This window comes from Arachis ipaensis, chromosome B3, assembly GCF_059453495.1.
Source record: "Arachis ipaensis isolate K30076 ecotype BB chromosome B3, ASM5945349v1, whole genome shotgun sequence".
In the NCBI taxonomy this organism is placed as follows: domain Eukaryota; kingdom Viridiplantae; phylum Streptophyta; class Magnoliopsida; order Fabales; family Fabaceae; genus Arachis; species Arachis ipaensis.
The window spans coordinates 72,974,610-72,983,286 of record NC_142438.1 but is presented as its reverse complement, the minus strand read 5'-3'; the positions used below and the strand labels follow the sequence as shown (position 1 = coordinate 72,983,286).

General features: G+C 39.8%; 1 non-coding gene across 1 annotated transcript; it reads left to right on the top strand.

The window, feature by feature from the left end:
• Positions 1-2,744: 2,744 nt before the first annotated feature.
• LOC148571118 (small nucleolar RNA R71) lies at positions 2,745-2,852 on the top strand. The gene has a single exon (XR_015908250.1). It is a non-coding gene; the product is annotated as a small nucleolar RNA R71 (small nucleolar RNA).
• The last annotated feature ends 5,825 nt before the right edge of the window (positions 2,853-8,677 follow it).

Genomic DNA, 8,677 nt, shown 5'->3' with positions numbered 1-8,677 from the left:
TTAAAAGGGACCTCGGGGATCACTTTCTTCTTGGCCACAACTTCATAGAAGTGGTCTTGATGCACCCTTGAGAGGAATCTCTCCATCTCCCATGACTCAGAGGTGGAAGCTTTTGCCTTCCTTTTCCTCTTTCTAGAGGTTTCTCCGGCCTTTGGTGCCATAAATGGTTATGGAAAAATAAAAAGCTTTAGCTTTTACCACACCAAACTTAGAAGGTTGCTCGTCCTCGAGCAAAAGAAGAAAGAATAGAGTAGAGGAAGAAGAAATAGAGGAGATAGAGTGGGCTTTGTGGTTTGGCCAAGGGGGAGAAGTGGTGTTTAGGTTGTGTGAAAATGAAGGAGTGAAAATGGGTTTATATAGGGGTGAGAGGGGTGTGTATGGTTTGGCCATTATGGGTGGGTTTGGGAGGGAAAGTGGTTTGAATTTGGATGGTGAGGTAGGTGGGGTTTTATGAAGGATGGATGTGAGTGGTGAAGAGAATGGTGGGATTTGATAGGTGAGGGGTTTTTGGGGAAGAGGTATTGAGGTGTTTGCTGAATGGGTGAAGAAGAGAGAGAGTGGTGGGCTAGGTGGGGATCCTGTGGGGTCCACAGATCCTGAGGTGTCAAGGATATCTCATCCCTGCACCAAGTGGCGTGCAAAACACCCCTTTCTGCCAATCCTGGCGTTAAACGCCAGGCTGCTGCCCATTTCTGGCATTTAACGCCAGCTTCTTGCCCATTCCTGGCGTTAAACGCCAGTCTGGTGCCCATTTCTGGCGTTAAACGCCCAGAATGGTGCCAGACTGGGCGTTTAACGCCCATTCTGCTACCTTTACTGGCATTTAAATGCCAGTAACTGTCTCCTCCAGGGTGTTCTATTTTTCATTTTGTTTTTCACTTTATTTTTGCTTTTTCAATTATTTTTGTGACTTCACATGATCATCAACCTACAGAAAACATAGAAAATAGAAAATAGAAAACTATCATAGAATAGTAACGATTGGGTTGCCTCCCAACAAGCGCTTCTTTAATGTCAATAGCTTGACAGTGGGCTCTCATGGAGCCTCACAGATGTTCAGAGCAATGTTGAAACCTCCCAACACCAAACTTAGAGTTTGAATGTGGGGGTTCAACACCAAACTTAGAGTTTGGTTGTGGCCTCCCAACACCAAACTTAGAGTTTGACTGTGGGGGCTCTGTTTGACTCTGTATTGAGAGAAGCTCTTCATGCTTCCTCTCCATGGTGACAGAGGGATATCCTTGAGCTTTAAACACAAGGGAGTCTTTATTCACTTGAATGATCAATTCTCCTCTGTCAACATCAATCACAGCTTTTGCTGTGGCTAGGAAGGGTCTGCCAAGGATGATGGATTCATCCATACACTTCCCAGTCTCTTGGACTATGAAATCAGCAGGGATGTGATGGTCTTCAACCTTCACCAAGACATCCTCTACAAGTCCATAAGCCTGTTTCTTTGAATTGTCTGCCATCTCTAGTGAGATTCTTGCAGCTTGTACCTCAATGATCCCTAGCTTTTCCATTATAGAGAGAGGCATGAGCTTTATGCTTGATCCTAGGTCACACAGAGCCTTCTCAAAGGTCATGGTGCCTATGGTACAAGGTATTGAGAATTTTCCATGATCTTGTCTCTTCAGAGGTAATCTCTGCCTAGTCAAGTCATCTAGTTCTTTGATGAGCAATGGAGGTTCATTCTCCCAAGTCTCATTACCAAATAACTTGTCATTTAGCTTTATGATTGCTCCAAGGTACTTAGCAACTTGCTCTTCAGTGACATCTTCATCCTCTTCAGAGGAAGAATACTCATTAGAGCTCATGAATGGCAAAAGTAAATTTAATGGAATCTCTATGGTCTCAGAATGAGCCTCAGATTCCCATGGTTCCTCATTAGGGAACTCCATAGAGGTCAGTGGGCGTCCATTGAGGTCTTCCTCAGTGGGAATCACTGCCTCTTCCTCCTATCCATGTTCGGCCATGTGAGATGTGGTTATGGCCTTGCACTCTCTTTTTGGATTCTCTTCTGTATTGCTTGGGAGAGTGCTAGGAGGGAGTTTAGTAATTTTCTTACTCAACTGACCCAATTGTGCCTCCAAATTTCTAATGGAGGACCTTGTTTCAGTCATGAAACTTTGAGTGGTTTTGATTAGATCAGAGATAATGGTTGTTAAGTCAGAGGGGTTTTGCTTAGAATTCTCTATCTGTTGCTGAGAAGATGATGGAAAAGGCTTGCTATTGCTAAACTTGTTTCTTCCACCATTTTTGTTGTTGAAACCTTGTTGAGGTCTCTGTTGATCCTTCCATGAGAGATTTGGATGATTTCTCCATGAAGGATTATAGGTGTTTCCATAGGATTCTCTCATGTAATTCACCTCTTCCATTGCTGGGTTCTCAGGATCATAAGCTTCTTCTTCAGAGGAAGCTTCCTTAGTACTGCCTGTTGCTACTTGCATTTCAGACAGACTCTGAGAAATCATATTGACTTGTTGGGTCAATATTTTATTCTGAGCCAATATGGCATTCAGAGTATCAATCTCAAGAACTCCTTTCTTCTGAGTTGACCCATTATTCACAGGATTCCTTTCAGAGGTGTACATGAATTGGTTATTTGCAACCATTTCAATGAGTTCTTGAGCTTCTGCAGGCGTCTTCTTCAGATGAAGAGATCCTCCAGCAGAGCTATCCAATGACATCTTGGATAGTTCAGACAGACCATCATAGAAGATTCCTATGATGCTCCATTCTGAAAGCATGTCAGAAGGGCACCTTCTGATCAATTACTTGTATCTCTCCCAAGCTTCATAGAGGGACTCACCATCCTTCTGTCTAACGGTTTGGACTTCCACTCTAAGCTTACTCTAAGCTTTCTCTTCAAGGTCCTTTCATGTTTAGGATCAGCTTAAACAAGTATGCCTTTATCTTTGCTCCTGCTCATATGAAAGAGAAGAGAACAAGAAAGTAGGGAATCCTCTATGTCACAGTATAGAGATTCCTTGAGGTGTCAAAGGAAAAGAAGAGTAGAAGGAGGAGGTGGAGAAGAGGGAATTCGAACTTATCAAGAGGGACAGAGTTCGAATTGCACCTTGATGAGGAGTCTTAGTCCCTTAAATAGAAGGTTGTGGGAAGAGGGGAAGAATTTTCGAAAATAAATTAAAAAGATTTTGAAATAATAAAAAGAAATTTGAAAATTTGATTGATATTTTCGAAAATTAAGATTGGGAAAGAAATTAAGTGATTTTTTTGAAAAGATTTTGAAATTAGAAATCAAAAAGATATTATTGAAAATTAATTTTGAAAAAGATGTGATTGAAAAGATATGATTGAGAAGATATGATTGAAAGTCAAATTAAAAAGAGAAAGTTTTAAAAATTAAAGTTGATTACTTGACTAACAAGAAATTAAAAGATATGATTCTAAAATTTAAAGTTTGATCCTTTCTTAATAGGCAAGTAACAACTTGAAATTTTGAAGTAAATCTTGAATTGAAGCAAGGATTTTTGAAAATAGTAAAAATAAATATAAAATGGAAAGAAATTGATTTTGAAAGAGATATGATTGAAAAGATATGATTTGAAAAAGATTTGATTTTGAAAAATTATGAAAACTTGAAAAAAATGTGAATTAAAAACAAAATCTTCCCTCTAGTGTCATCCTGGCGTTAAACGCCCAGAATGGTGCCCATTCTGGCGTTTAACGCCCAAATCTCTACCTTTTTGGGCATTAAACGCCCAGCCAGGTACCTTGGCTGGCGTTTAAACGCTAGTTTTCCTTCTTCACTGGGCGTTTTGAACGCCCGGCTTTTTCTGTTTGATTCCTCTGCTGAATATTCTGATTCTTCAATTCTCTCTATTATTGACTTGAAAAGACATAGTTTTTAAAAAATATTTTTGAATTTTTGATGATGGGAATCAATAAAAATGCAACTAAGATCAAATAAACAATGCATGCAAGACACCAAACTTAAAAGTTTGTATACTAAGGACTATAACAATGTAAAAATGCATGTAGGAAACAACAAAACATACAAAACAAGAGAATTTGAAGATCAGAGCAATGAAATCATCAAGAACAACTTGAAGATCAATGAAGAACAATATGTATAAATTTTCGAAATTTAGAAGGATAAAGACATGCAATTGACACCAAACTTAAAATTAGACAATAGACTCAAACAAGAAACATAAAATATTTTGGGTTTTATGATTTTAACATTTTTTTTGTATTTTTTTTTGAAAATTATATAGAAAAGAAAATAAAGGGAATCAAAACTTTTAATAAGAATTACAAGAATCATGCAATGTTAGTCTAAAGCTTCAGTCTAAAAAGGATTAGACATGTTTGGCCAAGCTTCAGCAAGACATTATATTCAATAGCTAAATTGATGAGAATCAATCAGCTTTTGTGATGGTGGGAACATCACCTTGAAACTCTAGAATTCATTCTTAAAAATTCTGAAGAAAAGATACCTAATCTAAGCAACAAGATGAACCGTCAGTTGTCCAAACTCGAACAATCCCCGGCAACGACGCCAAAAATTTGGTGTTGTTGCCGGACCAAACTTGGCACTGTTGTTGCCGGAAACAAATGCGAAATTGTTGTTTGTTCATTTGTTCCTTCCCCGGCAACGACGCCAAAAACTTGGTGCACGAAATTGTGATCATCAACAATGGTGCCAAAGACTTGGAGCTCTCAAACGTGAATCACACTTTGTCACAATTTCGCATAACTAACCAGCAAGTGCACTGGGTCGTCCAAGTAATAAACCTTACGTGAGTAAGGGTCGATCCCACGGAGATTGTCGGCTTGAAGCAAGGTATGGTCATCTTGTAAATCTCAGTCAGGCAGATTCAAATGGTGATGGAGGATTGATAATTAAAAGATGAATAAAACATAAAATAAAGATAGAGATACTTATGTAATACATTGGTGGATTTCAGATAAGTGTATGAAGATGCTTTGTTCCCCTTGAACCTCTGCTTTCCTATTGCCTTCTTCCAATCATTCATACTCCTTTCCATGGCAAGCTTTATGTTGGGCATCACCGTTGTCAATGGCTACATCCCGTCCTCTTAGTGAAAATGGTCCTGATGCTCTGTCACAACATCGGCTAATCAGTTGTCGGTTCTCGATCATGTCGGAATAGGATCCATTGATCCTTTTGCGTCTGTCACACGCCCCACAATCGCGAGTTTGAAGCTTGTCACAATCATCCCTTCCCAGATCCTACTCGGAATACCACACACAAGGTTTAGACTTTCCAGATCTCAGGAATGGCCACCAATAATTCTAGCCTATGCCACGAAGATTCCAATCTTAGATTAGAAACCCAAGAGATACGCATTCAAGCCATTGCTAGTAGAACAGAGGTGGTTGTCAGGCACATGTTCATAGGTGAGAATGATGATGAGTGTCATAGATCATCACATTCATCAAGTTGAAGAACGAATGAATATCTTGGAGAAGAAATAGACTTGAGTTGAATAGAAAAACAATAGTACTTGTATTAATTCATGAAGAACAGCAGAGCTCCACACCTTAATCTATGGTGTGTAGAAACTCCACCGTTGAAAATACATAAGAACAAGGTCTAGGCATGGCCAAATGGCCAGCCTCCCAAACGTGATTAAAGGATCAAAAGATAATCCAAAGATGAAAATACAATAGCAAAAGGTCCTATTTATAGAAAACTAGTAGCCTAGGGTTACAGAAATGAGTAATTAATGCAGAAATCTTCTTCCGGGCCCACTTGGTGTGTGCTTGGGCTGATCATTTACACTTCCATGTGTAGAGACTTTTCTTGGAGTTAAACGCCAGCTTTTGTGCCAGTTTGGGTGTTTAACTCCAGCTTTTGTGCCAGTCTTGGAGTTAAACGCCAGAATTCTTGAGCTGACTTAGAACGCCTATTTGGGCCATCAAATCTCAAGCAAAGTATGGACTATTATATATTGCTGAAAAGCCCAGGATGTCTACGTTCCAACGCAATTGAGAGCGCGCCAATTGGGCCTCTGTAGCTCCAGAAAATCCATTTTGAGTAAAGGAAGGTCAGAATCCAACAGCATCTGCAGTCCTTTTTCAGCCTCTGAATAAGATTTTTGCTCAGGTCCCTCAATTTCAGCCAGAAAATACCTGAAATTACAGAAAAACACACAAACTCATAGTAAAGTCTAGAAATATGATTTTTAAATAAAAACTAATAAAAATATAATAAAAACTAATTAAAATATACTAAAAACATACTAAAAACAATGCCAAAAAGCGTATAAATTATCTGCTCATCAACATGTATTTGAGAATATCATTCAAAATTGTCATTATTACATATGCTCCTTTATTTGGCACACTTATCACTTGATGCTTGATTCATGTTTCTCATGCCTATTACTTGCATGCTTTTACCATCTTGCATCTAAGTTTATGAATTGCCTTCTTGATCTTTATTGTTGTCTTACATACATGTTGTAGCTACCATGTTGTTGGGCTAACATCTTTCCTTTGGCATTCATTATCACTTGGAATTTCCTCCCTTCCGGTCTTAGTATCTATATTTAATATTCCCCCTTTTTTTTCTTCTTTAGGCATGGGTACCAAGAAAGGAAAAGAGAAGGCCCCTGATAAGACCCTAGCAAGGAGAGGAACCAGGAGAACACTGGCAAAGGCACTTCCATCTACCAGTGTCAAGCCACCAACAAAGCGGGTGAAAAGGATCATTAAAGTTGATGAATCAAAGAAAGCCTTTTCCGCCCGAGACTCCACACGGTTTGCTAACCATTATTGCGAACAGATGTTCCCCATCCTAGCTAAGAGGAACTACAACAATGAGCGTCTGCTCATTGTCCCAACATACATTGTTGATTTTGTGGAGCCCCGCATAGAAAGGAGACAATGGGGATTTTTAAAAAGACAGCTGCGAGAGACCAACTTATCATGGGTCATTGAGTTTTACTCAAACTTCCACTCGCCTACTCTGCAAACTGTCTACGTTCGTCATCAGCAAGTCCCTGTCTCCGAGAGTGCCATACAGAGAATATTGGACCTTCCACCTAGTCCAGAGGGATGGGACACCTATCAAGAGGCCTCTCTCAAGCACCAAACATACCAGTTCGACTGGAATAGTGTCCTTGGTGTCATAGCACAACCTGGCAGCAAGTGGATCTACGGACAGCATAGGACTCGACCTAAGAGCATCCCAGCCCAGACACTCACCCTGGAGGCTTGCGTGTGGGCACAAATCATGTCCCACTATGTCTTTCCGAGCACCCACAAGTCGACCTTTACAGCAGACATGGCTGTCCTCATCTGGTGCATCCTGACAGAGCAACCCTCAACCTGCCCCGACACATCCAGAATGCCATGGGATACGTACAGATAGCGTGTAACCTGCCTTTCCCCACCTTGGTTTCAGATTTAGTCTCTGCAGCAGGTGTGTCATCTCGGGCAGGAGACACAAAGTCATGATCCCCATAGCGGATCAGTATGTCCTAAACAGGAAGTACATCAGGCCGCCAGTTCCCTCTGCAAGCTGGCCTGCAGATCCATCTTTGGATCCTCCTCCCTCCTCCACTCCACCATCTTCTACACCACAAGCACCATCTACCCATTAAATCTTCCTTCAGATTCTTGAGAGGCTCAACCGGTAAGATCGGCAATTGGAGCAAATGGAGCGCCACAACAAGCGCCGATACGACTACCTGAAGGAACTCATACTTGGTACACACCCACCTTAAGAACCAAAGGACACCACAAACTCCCCTTCATCCAGTAGTACAGGCACCCAAGGCGAACCAGACACTAGAGGTGACGCTTCCAGCCCTCCCTTGCTCCTTACTGATGACACGGAGGACCGTGCCAAGCTTTAAGTGTGGGGAAGTCAGTCCCTGACTTCCGGAGGTAACTTCTCTAGCTCTTAACACCAACCTTTTTAGTTTTTCTTTTATTAGATAGGATAGATTGCATGATTATAATCGTTTGCATGTATATTTTACTTGGTTAAAGTGATGAGTTTCTTTTCAAGACCCTTTTTATAGCATTTCACTAATTTAAATTGAAAATTTTTGTTAAACTTGTTTGAAGTTGTATTTGGAACATAAATTATAGCTATGAACATACAACCTGTGAGACTTGAGCTTAACTACATGGTTACACTATTTAACCATAATATTTGATTCTTGTGTGTTTTCTTCTCTATGACTGCAATCCTCGCTTTGTTCCATTCTATATGTCCATTATTTAGTGTATTTACATCCTTGCATATGACTAAGGCAATCATTTGTTGTAACTCACTTATCCCAAATAGCCTACCCTTTCAATGACCTTTGTTAGCCACCTTGAGCCTTTTAATCCCAATTTGTTCTATATTTTACCACATCACTAGCCTTAAGCGGAAAAACAAGTAATTACCTTATTTGAATCTTTGGTTAGCTTAAGTTAGAAATTTTGTGTCAATTAAGTGTGGGGAACTGTTGGAACTTGGGTTGATGAAAGGGTACAGTATTTCATTGACAAAATATTGGAAATTTGGGTACCTACTCATGTAAAACTAGGAAAATTAAAAAAAAAATCCATGTGCATTGATATGTTATGTTGCTTTTATATTTTTAATCCAAAAAAAAAACAAACAATATTCAATTAATTAAGTAAATAAGTGAATAAGGGGACAAAATTACCCCAATGTTAAGTTCTA